Source organism: Magnolia sinica, chromosome 12, assembly GCF_029962835.1.
Source record: "Magnolia sinica isolate HGM2019 chromosome 12, MsV1, whole genome shotgun sequence".
NCBI classification, from domain to species: domain Eukaryota; kingdom Viridiplantae; phylum Streptophyta; class Magnoliopsida; order Magnoliales; family Magnoliaceae; genus Magnolia; species Magnolia sinica.
Genome location: NC_080584.1, coordinates 6421196 through 6436290, shown reverse-complemented (window position 1 = coordinate 6436290; position 15095 = coordinate 6421196). Strand labels below are relative to the sequence as shown.

Below are 15095 nucleotides of genomic sequence, written 5' to 3'. Positions count from 1 at the left end.
TGGACGTAGGAATTGTAATCAATGGACCAGATTTTACAACTGGTGCCGGTCACCTATTTTAATAATCAACTTGAGTGTCATGTGCAAACGGTGCTTATGGATGGATGGCGTGGATAAAACACATTCATCAACGTGGGGTCCATGTAGTGGATTTTGGAATCCACCAGAAATCCAGTTGTATCTCCTGCTGAGATTGGAAGGTCAAATACACGAATTAATCCAATCCTTCCCATGGATTTAAAATGCTGGATGGAATTTATATCCCCCACCTAATGCAATGTAATACCACCTAATCCCGTGTTCCAAACAAGCCCTAAGAGTTCATCTTTATATCGTGCCTCAAATGTTTGGAAGTTAGTCACCTCGACGGAGCATGTTTTTTGAAGAGGGATAGCTTTATCAATTGGAATGGGGAATCACACTTACTTTTGGGTAGACATTGGAGTGGAAACCGTGCGCTTCAAGACCTTTTTCCTAGAGTGGCTCATTTGGCCCCCGGATTGATTTATATTTGTAGATTGTTGTTATTCTATTTGCAGTGACTCAGTAGCGTGGTCCTCTCCTTACTGTAGGAATCTTTTGGAAGAGGAAATTGTGGAATTGACTGATTTGCTGGATTTATTGAAGAATGATAATCCTTCATCTCAAGATGAAGATTCAATGGTTTGGAGAGCCAAGCGATTGGGAAATTTTTTCTGTCACTCGTTTGGTGGTTCAATCTTTGAATCTCCTTGTAGTTCTGAGCCTTCACATCTATTTCATCATTGGTTCTATGTAGCCCCTCAGGTTGCGGTTTTCGTTTGGTTAGCAGGAAGAGAGTGCGCGAATGGTTGACAATTTGCAAAAGAGATCCCTCATCCTTGACCCCCTCCCCCCCGTTTTTTTCTTTTTCTTTTTTGTGTATCGACAATGCGAAGACGACAATTGATCACTTTTTCGTTCATTGCTCTTTTGTTTGAAACGTTTGGGAGCACTTCTTCGCTTTCATTCATTTCATATTGATTGGGTCATGCCTAAGATAGTTGATCTTCTTTGGGCTTAGCATGGGGTGGGATGAGGAAATTTGGAAAGGCAATTGTGAGTGTTCTCGTTATGGCAATTCTTTAGTATATTTGGGATGATCGAAAATAGTCATTGCTTTCAGAACAAGGGATCTTCTGTTGAAGAAGTCACTAGGAAAGTTAAAAGCTCCGTTTTAGATTGAGCTTCTTTTGTAAATGCAACGAAGTCTTCTAATCTCTCTCCTCCTTTTGAGTTGTAGAGTTTGGTTGTAATTTTTTCTTGCCTTTTGGCATTTGTTCTAATAAAATTCTGCTCTCCCAAGAAGGTATGAAAGTTCTAAACGTCTGCAAAGAAACAACAACCCATATGTTACTGAATGCTATGGACCTACATTTAAGTCCCGTTGGAGAAGTCTTCAATGATGGATCCATCGGTTAATTTCCCAACGTTTTCGAGGACCTAAATCCTCCTACCATAACCACTTATAGGAACATACACATCACCTAGGGAGCCCAGGAGTTGTGTTAAACTGTCAATTTCACTATCCTTTAGGTTCCGATGAATGACGGGGCACCAAACAACCTTACCCCCTATGCGGAAAATGAACAATTCAACCATAACACCTTTTGTTTGTAGCCAATGCTAACAAATCTTGTTCTTGGGAATTTCTTGGCTCGGGAATTTCTTGGGAGATTTTTAATTTTTGAGTTTTTTCTTGGGATATTATCGGGAAAATATCGCCAAAAACAAAATTAAAGATATTTATTATAAATTAGTAATTACTTTTAATTTTTTTAATATATATTATAAATTAGTTAAAATTCTAATTCCTTTTGATGTTAGTATTGGGATATTTTCACGAGAAAAGCACAAAAAATTCAAAATTGGCTATTTTGAAAATATTCACGATAATATCATTCAATTGATTTTTGTGATATCTCGGGAATTTCAAAATCTCGATTATATTTATCATACTAGCCAACCCCAGTGTTGTCATGTGCCATGGTCGCATAGGCCGTGTAGGAAGTATGCATGGCATAGTAAAGTATGTGATGGCATAATTGCATAACCATGGCATACTCTAGAATGTAATTGCATAACGGCCAACGGTCAAATTTCTTATAGATTGTAATAGGTTGTAACTTGTATTATATGCATCAAACTCATCACGATTCAAGTTATCAATACAATTTCTTCATTTGTATTTTTCAAGAATTAATTCTTTCCTAGAGTAACTTGTTGATTGTTTAAATTTGTTTTGTTATTTAAAATATAATATAACTCAACTTATAGATGGTCTAATAGTCAAACTACAATGAAATAGGTCAATAACCCAATCCAATCATTTGCAATAATTAGACAGTTTCCCCCCCCCCCCCCCTTTTTCTGTGCGATCGCTTGTGTGATTATGTGATGGCATATGTGATTAGCCCAGGCTGATGGTGGCTTATGTGATTTGACAACATTGGCCAACACTAATGGTCTTTCAAACTTCTCTCACAACAGGATGTATAGACACCAAACAGCTTCAGAAAAACTCACCCTGCAATTCCCAACTCTGAATCTTAATTGGCTGGGGAGAAATGAATGGGTCCATGACAAAACCCTCTGGATGTGTGATCCAACCCTCCCCCCCCCCCCCCAAATCAAGAATCAAGTTTCACATCTTCACCCATCAGTAACAGTCCAATTTTTACTATCAAATCACTTTATAGAAGTGTTCCTGTTTCCTATTCTCCACCATTTGCTCAGCATTGCCAAATTAGCCGTTCTGAAGTCCCTAATGCCCAGCTCACCTAACCTCTAGGTTGACACACCTCACAAGTCATCAGGTGGAATTTATGCATCTTTACGCTGTTGTTCCACAGAAAGCGGGTTTTGTAATAGATTCAATTCTTCCTGCAACTTTCACCAGACATTTTAGGATGGATAACAGATATGCCGGACATTGGAGAGGACCCACTTAATGAGCAATAAATAAAAAGATGATTCAGGCTCCATGCCTCTGAAAAACATGCATCAACTGCTGATTATAATTTCGTCTGTTATGCAAATGGTCATTAGTCAAAACGTTGTCTTGCCTACTAGCGGCCCAAATGCAATGACTCTCGGAGGACCCATCCCTCCCCACAGCCATGCTGCCAGCGCGACCCCGCCACCTTTCTTCACCAAACTCCTGTTTGGTTGACCCCTTCCAGCATTCCCAAGGGCCTGTTTGGATACACTTCAGAGGGGAGTTTCTGGAAAGGGACATTTCAAGCCTGCTTTTTTGGCAACAACCAATTGGATTGGTTTTTGTCAGGTCAGCATTTTAGCTCGTATTTTGTGGAGCGGGAGATGAGACAGGGGGTTGATGTCTAGATAAAAATAGTGTTTAGGCCTCAAACGCCCTTACGGAAGGGGCGCCAAAGTCTGACCAACTCCTGATTTTACCTTTAGGTTTCTTCTGAATATAATATAGGAGACCGCACAATTTGATTTCCAACATTCAATGCATTAATCCTGATATCCGGATGGCCATGCCGCGTGAAAAGAGGCTCAGATGCCAAATAAAACTCAATGTTCCTTCTAGAATATTTCTGTTACCAAGCTCAAAACCAATGCCCTGAAAGAATGGTTCTCCACCAAAATGATTCTCCAGAGGCCTTAGCCTTTTTTAATTATTTTTTGTTTTCTCTCCCTTGATAGAGTGGAATGGTGGAACAAGATTCGTGTACCGACCCAAATTAGTTGGGACAAGGCTTAGATGACGACAACGACGATTTTTTATTTAATGTCAGTGGCCTAGGGCTAGGAGGGCCCTACCCATCCTCCATGACTACATATTTTGACACCATTTACCCTTCTAAGTGAACAACTGACTTCCTCCCAAAACCTTCAAAAATCTTTAGTATAATTACCAAAAATAAGGAAAAAAAAAACCCGGAAGAGTTAAATATCTGTTTCCAACTAATGAACTTATTTTGTGATAAATCATGAAATTGATCCATTCACGCTGACATGTGAGCACACATTGTTACATCAATATCACGATTTAGTAATCATCAAATCATCAGTCATCACAAATATTTGCCTATGTTGTATGGCGCAAGAAGAATCGGTGGACCATCTCTTCATTCATTGTCACTTCATATACCAGATTTGGTCAGCCCTCCTTGCTCGTTTTAAGATTCAGTGGACCTTCTCAAAGTCTGTGAATGATCTTCTCCAAGCCCGGCATGGGGTTAGACGTGGGAAACAAATCTCTAAGCTATGGAGAAGGTCTATCCCAGTGGTTTGGTGGGCTGTTTGGGAAGAAAGAAACGATAGATGCTTCAATGATTTCTCCAAATCAGCTGAGGCAACTTTTCTTAGGGCAACTCATCTCTTAATCGAATGGGCTTCTTCTTTAGTTTCAATGCAGGATTGTAATCTCAGCCGCCCAGTCTCCTCTTTTTTGTCTCTCTTTTCCTTTAATACAATTTAGTTATCTTTCCAAAAAAAAAAAACCCATCATCCCTAATTTTAAAAAAATAAAATCAGATCATCATCTCTGTTTGCTGTGGTTGCATTAAGTTCCTCTTTATTTTAAATATTATGCATCAATGTTTCATTTTTGTTATTGGAATACTTAGTAAATAATTACAACTTTCAATAATGGCCATCAAACATTCACAAGATTTATCCTCCATTGACGTGCTGACGAGTAGGAATAGACTGATTTGAAATTTGCTGCATAAATGGAGGTTTTTAGAGTTCTTTGTTGTTTTTAGTGTTCTGAAAAAGTAGGAAAAAAAATCTAGTAGCCAAATTCCCACCCACAAGTGTTTAATGTAAGCAAGAGAGATTATCTGGCGCTTGATAAGGCCCTAGATACCTTTACAGAGTAAAAACAAGGAAATAAGTTCTTTGTTGTTTTTATTGTTCTGAAAAAGTAGAAAAGATAAATAAATCTAGAAGCTGAATTCCCACTCACAAGTGCTTAATTCAAGCAAGAGAGATTATCTGGGGCTTGAAAAGGCCCTAGATACCTTTGCAGAGTAAAAACAAGGAAATAAAAACGCAACCTTAGAGGCCATGTTTCAGCCCACAATCATGATCTCTGTTTCTTTATAATTCAAGTGAAATTGTAGGATTCAAATAATGAATTGTGAGACTAACCCAAAAATTGTATGATCCAATTAGGATCCTGGAGAATGTGATTTGAACATAAGGGTTCAAGTATCTTTCTGGAAAAAAAGAAGGTTCAAATTGTTTTTCATAAGATTCGAGTTAATTCAGGAAACTTAAATAGCAAATCATCAGATTCTAATAAAAAGTGATGGTTATCATTACGTTATTGTATTGTTGGTCTAGAAACTAGACTCACATGATTAGTTATTAACTCATTTGTAGAAAGTGAAAGGACTAATGTCTATATAAATTGCATAGATCCTTAGTCGAAGTACAACCTTTTTTGCACCCAGGATGTTGAACTTAGAACAATGCCGCTGCTCTTTTAATGTTAGATATTTTTGTGTTATTTTCATGTTTCTGATTTCTTATCCAATTCCAAATCTCACATATTTTGACGTTTTAGCAAATTTTCTTCGACCCAATTAATACCACCCAAATTAAACCTCAAAGTAAGATGAAGTTGCCAGTTTATATTGCAAAGATGAATGCTCCTCACCAGCATTTACTTGGTCCAACCACGTACATCGCAATCGTACTACTAGCTTATTACAGAGAAGTGATTTAATTGGGGAATCTCATACAGATTCACTGCACTTCCAAAGTTTGATTTCTATTACACCTGAGTTCAGGCTTGAGAATCACAGCCACTTTGTTACAGACCAGAGCTTATCACCTTGTTGCTGGCTTCTGTGTGAGGATATGATGTGTGGCCTACACTTTTGCATGGTATACGTGAGTTTTAAGTCTGTCATGTGAGGCCCATGGTTTGTTAATGCATTTCTATTGTCCCACCATTGTTGCACCATGTGTAACCTCTTGATTGGTCAGCTCACTAACAGACAATCAAGAAGAAAAATACACCAACGGTCTACACTGAACTGAAAAAGGTCCTGATATATATATTTTTTTCTTCAGAACATTGATAATATTATTACTAAAAAGCCGAAGCCTCATCTTTACAAAATACAAAACAAAATTACAACTCCCACCAATAATCCAGAAAACTATCAATAAGCTTTGATGTTAGCACCCACTCCATTACCAGAGATTTAGCCCTTCTAAACACCTCCAAACCTGCCCCTTATGATTTTTGAAACATTGGTCGTTCCTTTCAAACCATAGAAGCTATATACCTGCTAACAAACTTAATTTCAGACTTTTCTCCCTATTTTCTCTATACACCTGCCATGCCACATCAAGAGAAAGCTATCAATGGATTTCTGCAACACCCATGTAACTCCAAATAATTTGAAAATTTTATCCAACAACCCTTTTGTAAAAGTTCAGTGTATGAAGAGATAATCTGCCGTTTCCTCATCTTCAAGGCACATATGGCACATATGATGTACATTTTGAAGAATAAGGCTTCTTCTATAAAGATTATCTATTGTTAGAATCTTCTTCCTCCCCACTAGCAACGCGAGCGCCACCACATTTGGAGGAGCACCTTAGCGCCAAACAAATGTTGTTGGACAAACCCTGCCACTAGAAGCATCCCCACTTACGAACACAGAAAGATTTCATTGACAACTTGCTGGACTTCGCTCAGCTTTTGACCTCCAGCGACCTGTCCTCCCAAAATCTAATGTTCTTCCCATCTCCCAACAAAAAGCCAACCCCTTCCCATACTTCATGTTTTATTGACACCACAGACTTACATAGATATGATGCTCTATGCAACAATTATGATCTAATCCACCACCTCATTTCTTCCACGCCATATTTCCTACTTATCACCTCTCTCCACTAAGAACCCACCTCTACCCCAAACCTCCAAACTCATTTTCCTAATAGAGTTAGATTCATATCCTCTAATTTTCTAACATAGCTAGATTCATATCCTCCAATCCGATTTTGAGATTACCAGAGCCACCTTTGATAACAAATTCATCGCTCGGCTTTTGACCCCCACCCACTTGTCCTCTCAAAATCTAATATTCTTCCCATCCCCCAACAACTTTGTTATGGTCATATTAGGGGGCACCCCAGGGGTATTTGCCTTTTTTTGCCTTCCAGGAAGGGACAACGTTCTCACGATTGGCCATCTTAAGGAATAGAGAGCTGCTGATCATAAAATTTTGTGTTCTTTGTCTTTGGAATGCAGAATTGGTGAGTCATTCGGTCATGCACTCTATTTCTTGAGGCAGGTATGGGGGCACATTTCTTTGATCTATGTGGGTCGGCCGCCGAGTGATGCCTGGGTTGATTGACATTCTATTTGAGGCATGGAATGGGGGTGGTTGGAACCTGAAAAAGGAAAATCTTATGGAGATTTGCTGTGCTAGTCGGGATTTGGACTTTTTTTTTTTTTGAAAGATAACTGAATTATATTAAGAGGAAAACACAGAAAAAAAGGAACAACCAAACAAAGAATGAAAGGAGCAAAAACCGAAAACAACAACAGGAAAAAAGGAGAGAAACTAGATCGCTGAGATGGCGAAGGCGTTAAGCTCCTAGGAATAAGAGATCTTCATCCTTTAAAGTAGAAATATTCGCGGCCCATTCGATCACGAAACGTTTAGCTTTAGAAGCAACGACATTAGCTGGACTAGAGCAGTTCCTAAAACATCTGTCGTTGCGTTCAACCCAGACAACCCACCAAATGGCGAGGAGAGCCATTCTCCAAATCCTGGTCTTCTTCTTCCCTATCTCAAAGCTGTGCCAGGCTTTAAGGAGAAGTTCGACAGAACCCGGAAAACACCAAGAAATATGGAAGCGAGAAAGAAACTCCACCCAAATGATAGAAATGAATGAGTAATGGGTCAATAAATGATCGACCGATTCCGAGGATTTCATACAGCAAAGGCAGATATTGGGGAGCACCATCCCTTTCTTCGACAAGTTATCAACTGTGAGGATTTTGTTTTTCGCAGCCAGCCAACTGAAAGCTACAATCTTTGGAGGGGTTGAGTAATACCAGATGTGAGCAGGATATTGATTAGGTAAGAGATTCGAGGAAGGATGGGGCTGATTGTAGAAGGATTTGACAGTGAAAGAGGATGATTTATCCAGCTTCCAGATGATTCTATCTTCCATATCTTGATTAGGTGTGACTTTGTATATGCATTCCAACAGATTCACGAGCTCAGGGATCTCCCAATCCTCCAAATTTCTTTTGCACCTCAGGTTCCAAACTGGCTTGTTGTTTTTGGAGGAAAAAACATCAGCCACTGCTTCGTCTTGGTTGGAGGCGAGGCGATACATAAGTGGGAAAGAGTCTTTTAATGGTTTGTCCCCCACCCAGAAGTCCTTCCAAAAACGGATGCAGCTGCCTTTTCTTAACTCAAACGCAATTCCTTTGAGAATGTCCTTCTTGAAACGGATAATGCCCTTCCAAATGGCTGAAGCCCTATACGTCGATAACTCTTTTGTCCACCAGCCACTAGCCGAGGTGCCATACTTGCTCTTAATCACCTTGTTCCAAAGACTGTCTTTTTCCACCCCTAATCTCCAAATCCACTTCCCTAGAAGAGCCCTATTCATATTCTTCAGATCTTTAATGCCTGCCCCACCCTCTTTGAACTATTTGCACACCTGTTTCCACTCCAAGAGGTGGAATCTCTTCATGTTCTCTTTCCCGTGCCATAAGAAATCGCGTCTTAACTTGTCTATGGAGCCCAAGACAGAGGACGGACATCTAAATAGGGACATAAAGTACAAAGGGAGGTTAGAGACAGCTGACTTGATAAGAGTCAATCGACCACCCAAGGATAGGAAACGGCATTGCCATTTAGCTAGAAATTTCTCAAATCTTAGAATAACCTTGTTCCATAGAGAGATTGGAGGAGTACCAATGCAAAGCGGAAGACCTACATACAAAGTTGGGAAGGAGCCCGAAGAGCATCCGAAACGCGAGGCGAGAAGGGAGACCTCTTCATCTTTCAAGTTGACTCCAAAAATTCTGGATTTGTTCATATTAATTTTGGGCCCGGAAACTGCCTCAAAGCAGCAAAGAGACGTTCACAGATTGTCCACCTTGTCTTGGTTTGCATCAGAGAAAATGAGAATATCGTCCGCGAATTGGACGTAAGAAATGAAGCTGCTCATACCTCTAATGGAGACCCCACTAAGAATGCCCGATGCCTGACCCTTGTGAAGCATTCGAGATAGTGCTTCAGCCGCCAATAGAAATAGAAAGGGGGATAAGGGATCTCCTTGTCTCAGCCCTCTCATACCTTTGAAAAAACCTTTCGGTGAGCCATTAATGAGAATGGAGAAGAAAGGCGAGCTAATACATTTAGCTATCCACTTGCACCATCTGTCGTTGAATCCCATGCGCTTCATCATATAGAGGAGAAAGTCCCAGTCAATGTGGTCATAGGCTTTTTCACCGTCTAGGCTACAGAAGATGCTTTTGGAGCCTGAAGAATGGCATGAATCCAAACATTCATTTGTAATAAGGGCACAGTCAACTATCTGCCTCCCGGGAATGAAGGCGCATTGGTTTGGAGAAATGATGGAACCAATGACCTTTTTCAGGCGAGTGGCCAACACCTTCACCAGGATTTTATAGGGACCCTTGATTAGACTGATAGGTCTGAAATCACTGAAAGAAGCCGCACCCGAAATCTTTGGAATGAGCGCTATGAAGGAAGATCCTTGATCTTTGGAAAGCCTGCTTCTCTCGTAAAACTCCCTCATGAAGTCCATGACATCGATACGAATAATATCCCAAAAGTGTTGGAAGAAACGGCTGGGGAAGCCATCCGGGCTGGGGGCTTTGTCAGCACTCAGGGAAACTAAAGCCGACTTGGTTTCCTCCTCGGAGAAGGGAGCCTCCAGGGATTGAGCATCGGCAAGGGATAAGGCGCCTACCTCTAGAAGGTCGAGGCGAGGCCTAGTGCAAACATCGGCTTTGAGTAAACTGCTGAAGTGTGAGATGGCTTCTAGGATGATGGCTTCTAGGTCTACAATGTGGGTGTCCTTGACAATTATGTTGCTGATTTTGTTTGCTTTAGAATGCATGCTGGCTAAGGAGTGGAAATAACCATTTCGATCGAGATTTCTGCTTCCAGGAGATCTCACTTTCAAGGGCTCTGTTGGAGATACTTTGGATAAGCTGAACTCTCCTAGCAAGAATGGCCGGCGTCATCAGGAGTCTTCTGCTAACGAGTCGATAGATTGTAGTTATGATAATAGCGAGTCAAACTCGCCCTCTCTGGAGCGCTATTCGTTATGCTACCAAAGCTTTAAATTATTCTTCAGAGATCTGAGCTTGGAGCTGAGTCTATATCCTGCAAATCCCTGAACCTGAAAACTAGCCCACCAATTAGAAATCATTTTGTGAAAGCCCGAGATTAAAAGCCAAGAAATGTCAAAACGAAAAAGGTTTGGGACCCCAGTTGTATTCATCGACTGACAGCAGAATCGGCCAATGATCGGAAGTGGTTCTAGGCACAATAGATTGGGACAGAGATGGATAGGAGTCCATCCATTCAGGAGAGAAAAGGAAACTATCAAATCTGGACTGAATGGAATTCAATCTCCCGTTGGATCAAGTGAACTTTGCGCCAAAAGGGGGAGGTCCAAAAGATCATTCTCGTCGATCCAACCAGAAAAAGCTTTCATGGAAGGAGTGAATCTGGACCCAACAGACTTCTCGTCAGGATATCTGATGGAGTTGAAGTCCCCTACGAAGCAGCTCAGACCAGAAAATTCCTACCTAGTGGCGGTCAGCTCTTTCCAAAAATTCAATCTGTTAGCTTCCACTGAAGGGCCATACACGGAGCAAATGAGGATAGACGAGCCTGAAGCCAGATCTTGTAATATTACTGAGACGGAAAAAAGGCCGTTCCAGCTTCGCTGCAACGCCCAAAGAGATGAATTCCAAGCTATCAGAATGCCTCCTGCATTGCCTACAGCATTTAAAGAAACCCATTTTATGTCTTTAACCCCCCATAATGAGCTCATCAATCGATCGTCGAAGTGTTGGACTTTGGTTTCTTGGAGGCAAATGATTTAAGGCTTTTGGCGGCTGCAAGAATCTTTAATCAGGCGTCTTTTTTGCGTAGAGCCCACTCCCCTAACATTCCATGAAACAATTTTCATTAAATAACTATGCTGCCCCGAGAACCCTTGCACTCGGAAACAGATTTGATGCTAATTGATAAGCTGGAATTCTTCTTTGATCGTTTAATGACTTTGGAACTGCGAGACCTGGAAAAACCTTTCCCGGGGGAAGAAGGGGTCTGCCACGGGATTCAACGCATTGAAATACGGCCAAATAGTCCTCACGGCAGTCTCCAAAAGACAGCCCTAACGTTCTGCCGATGTGGCTCATCGCATCCCTGATCCATTTCTTCTTATGGATACCGTCGCTGAGGCTGGATCTACTATCTTCATTTTCGTTGTTGAAATCTTGTGGGGCCACCTGATGATCAGGGGATCCGGCTCTCATCTGCAGCGGCTCTGCTTCAATGATACCCTCTCCTAGTAGGTCTTGAAAAAGCGAGATGAGATTATGATCGGAGATGTTGGAACGGGGAGATAGGGGGTAATTGCCTGCATGACAGATGAGGGCTGCAAGTCAGAGTAATCATCGTCCTCGACGCTATCCTGAGAGGAATGGAGAGAGCCGGAATCGATGCTAGAAGGCATACAGAGAAGTTTCGTGTCTCCTAGGTTTGAAAGCGAACGAGACTGAGGAATATTCCAGTGGATTTTCGTGATGTCTAGAGGGGAATCTCTGTGAAAGGAGTGTTGAAAGCAAAGCCGAGCCGGACTCATGGAACCTTCACTGTGCTGAATGGGGATGAGGGAGAGATTGAGATCGAGATAAGGGATTGCCGCGTCAGCCTGAAGATGAGGGACGAAGCTCGAGATCGAGAGCGAATCCGTCTCTGCGATGAGAGTATCTCTCTCTGCTGGAGAAACTGTTGTTGTTGTGGGGTCGACTCCCAACGTAGGGAGCCCGACCGAAACGAGGCCACCACGTGGCGCCCTATTCTGACACGAAAATGATTGCTCTGCTACGTCGGGTGGGAAGATGCCACGTGTAACACTCTACGGCTGAGAGCGATGGAGTAGGGACTTGATGATTTGACGTATCAGTACCCGAAGAGAAACGTGGCGACGTCCCTACGCCGTTTGGCATGAAAACGTTGTGGCTCACCCGCGGGGGGGGGGGGGAGTGTAGTTGGTTGTCTCGAGATGTTGAAACCTCGGTTCGCGAGTGGTGACGTGGCGCACTCTCAGCAATGCGAGGTTCGAAAGAGGCGGAAATCGGGGTGGAAGTTGTTGGGGTGGGGGCTCGAGGTATGCCTGCGTGCTGACACCTGTGCATTTCATTAAATGACTCTGCTGAAACGAGGGGGTTGGGATTCGGTAGATGTGGGGAGCACTGAAAGCGTAGTCCGTCTTGAAACTCCCTGGCCGGAATCGGTAACGGACAGCACCCCGGCTCCCTCAGCCTCCAAAGATCGCCCCATCTTGGGGCTGGGGAGTTGATTGCTTCCAAGTAAATCGGAAGATCGATGCTCCTGTCATCCATGAGGATCCGAATCTGAGGAGGAAGAGGACTCCCTTTCTGTTTCCTAATCCTGATTCTCAATACTGCCATTTTGTCGCCACTCCTTGACTTCTGATTGATTTCGATGAAGGAACCCAATAACGATGCGACTGTGAAGAATAAATTTTCGTTCCATAGGTCTAGGGGAATTCCCCAAATGAGAATCCATACATCCTCAATGCCAAACAAAGAAAATTCGTTCCATCTCTTCACACATAGGATCGGATCGTCTGAGAACAGCAAGGCAGCCATGATTACAAGATCTAAATGGACACCCGGGTCGCCTTTGATCCATAGCTCGTTGTACTCGATGGGTCTGATATGAACATATCTGGAGTAATTCTGGTGCAGTGAGAAGCCTGAGAGATGGATGTACCCGATGGGTCTGATATGAACATATCTGGAGTAATTCGTTGATCCAGTTAGAAGCCTGAGAGATGGATGTCCCTTCTCTGGTTATGAGCACTAGCGTATTCTGCAGTTCCTTCATGGATTTGGATATGACTTCCTGATCGATCCTTAGTTCGAAATCCGTGCTTCTCTTCTCTTTGTGTTCAGATCTGTCCTTTTTCACCTTCTCTTTCCCTGATCTGAGATGGCCCTTTTTCTTCCTGGCTCGGTTATTGGTTGTATGATGTTCCTTTGGTTTCGCCGGCCCTATGGGTTTGAGCAGTGCATCTCTGAAAGAAACCCCTTCTGAGCGGATAGAGATGTGTGAAGGGGTTTTTTGGTTGTGATTCTTGTGGGCATAATGCAGGGTTTCCAAGGAAGCTGGGATGTGGTTATCTGGTTTGCGAAGTGGCCCATACCTAGCCCTCTGAACCATCATTCTATTACCTCCAAAACTCACCCCGTTTAGGGTTTGTATTGCTAGAGAAATTTCTTCTTCAGAGCTCATTCCAATCAAAGCAAAACCTCTGTAATTACCTGTGACTCGATCCCTCGGCATAATGACAGCCATGACCACCCCAGCTCTCCCGAAAACTCTTGATACGTTGATGGGCAGCCATCCCTCAGCATAGCCTTTGGCGTATACAGTCGGATAGCTAGCAAGATCTCTGTAGGCTGTTTTCTCGTAGATATTTCCTTTTCCTTTTCTATGTTGGACGACCGTCCAGTTCTGAGAATGCGGGTGGCTCTGTTTCTGTACACTATCTGCACGTTCCTTTCCCTTTGTCCTCATCGCCATTCCGATCATGCAGTCGCCATGCCGATCACGCTGCCTCCTTTCTGGTCACGTTGACAGTTTGGAACGAAGCATCTCAAGCAGATGAGATTTGAGCGTTTTGGCTTGTGCTGGTGGCTTAGACCTACACAGAGGGTGTTGGAAAGTGCATTTGAGGGTAGTTGGGGAGTTGATTATGCATTTCTTGTGGATTGATGACCCATCACCACCCATTTTGATACATTGTTGTGTGTTATAAGTTCTTGTAGTTTGAGCATGCTACTGGTTCAGCTTTTCCTATTTAATGGAAAGGGAAGTGCTTTAAATGTGGACCTAATAATTGTATTTTTTTTTTTTTTTGGAAAGATCCAATAAATTTTATTTGTCCGACTCTATGGCTAAATGCAAGGGAAAAAGAAGAAGAAGATGAGACTTGAATGACAAATAGCAACTGTATTTTCCTCGTTTCCATTGGCGCTTGCCTTTAATAAAAAAAAGCCTTATCATTAAAGAAAAGGCTTTGATACCACAAGTTCTAAAACCAGATTTGATTGATAATCACCTTATGTTCATTTCACGAAGAAGTGATATGTAGCCAACGTAACAAAATTGACAGGAATAACCGTCAAAACAAAACAATTCCATGCAACTAGGATATCCATAAAGAGCCAGTAAGCTCCTATCATAACACATCTTCCAATGTATTTTGTGAGTTCTGCGTGATGGGGATGTGCCATTTTTGTGCCTTAATATGTGAGATCTTGCAAGTCCGCATGCATCAATTGCTTTCTATTCAGAATTGGTTGTTCTTGTTATGTGTTGGAATGCCATATTTGCTTGTGGGATCGAAAGGCTCGTCCTTTGCCTGATTATTCGTTCTAGTGGAATAGTGGAAATATATAATACCCAACCAAACAATTTGCTCTTTTTTAAGATACCCCCAAAATCTCCGCAATTGTCCTAATAATCTGATTGGGTGTGGACCACAGCCCGTGATTGTCCATTTGCAAGCCACAAATCAGATGGTTTGGACTGTGACTGTTTGCTACAAGGGACATGGGGGCATGGTTCATCCCATGATGGGCCCATCAGTTTAACTACTTTGACTTTAGAAAGGTGGGAAACTGGGACCCCCATGGTTAAAAGACTCTAGTTGACCTGGACCTATGTCGAGTCTGGACTTGACTCGCCAAAGTCGGTGCTGAATTGGGCCTCCTTTGGTGAATTGTGGTGTCGAATCAGACCATGGGGACCCTGGACCACCTA

General features: G+C 42.2%; 1 protein-coding gene across 2 annotated transcripts in view; it reads left to right on the top strand.

The window, feature by feature from the left end:
* LOC131220845 (protein PAT1 homolog 2-like) overlaps positions 1-15095 on the top strand; it is a 38291-nt gene that overhangs the window by 20232 nt on the left and 2964 nt on the right. The window lies entirely within an intron of this gene.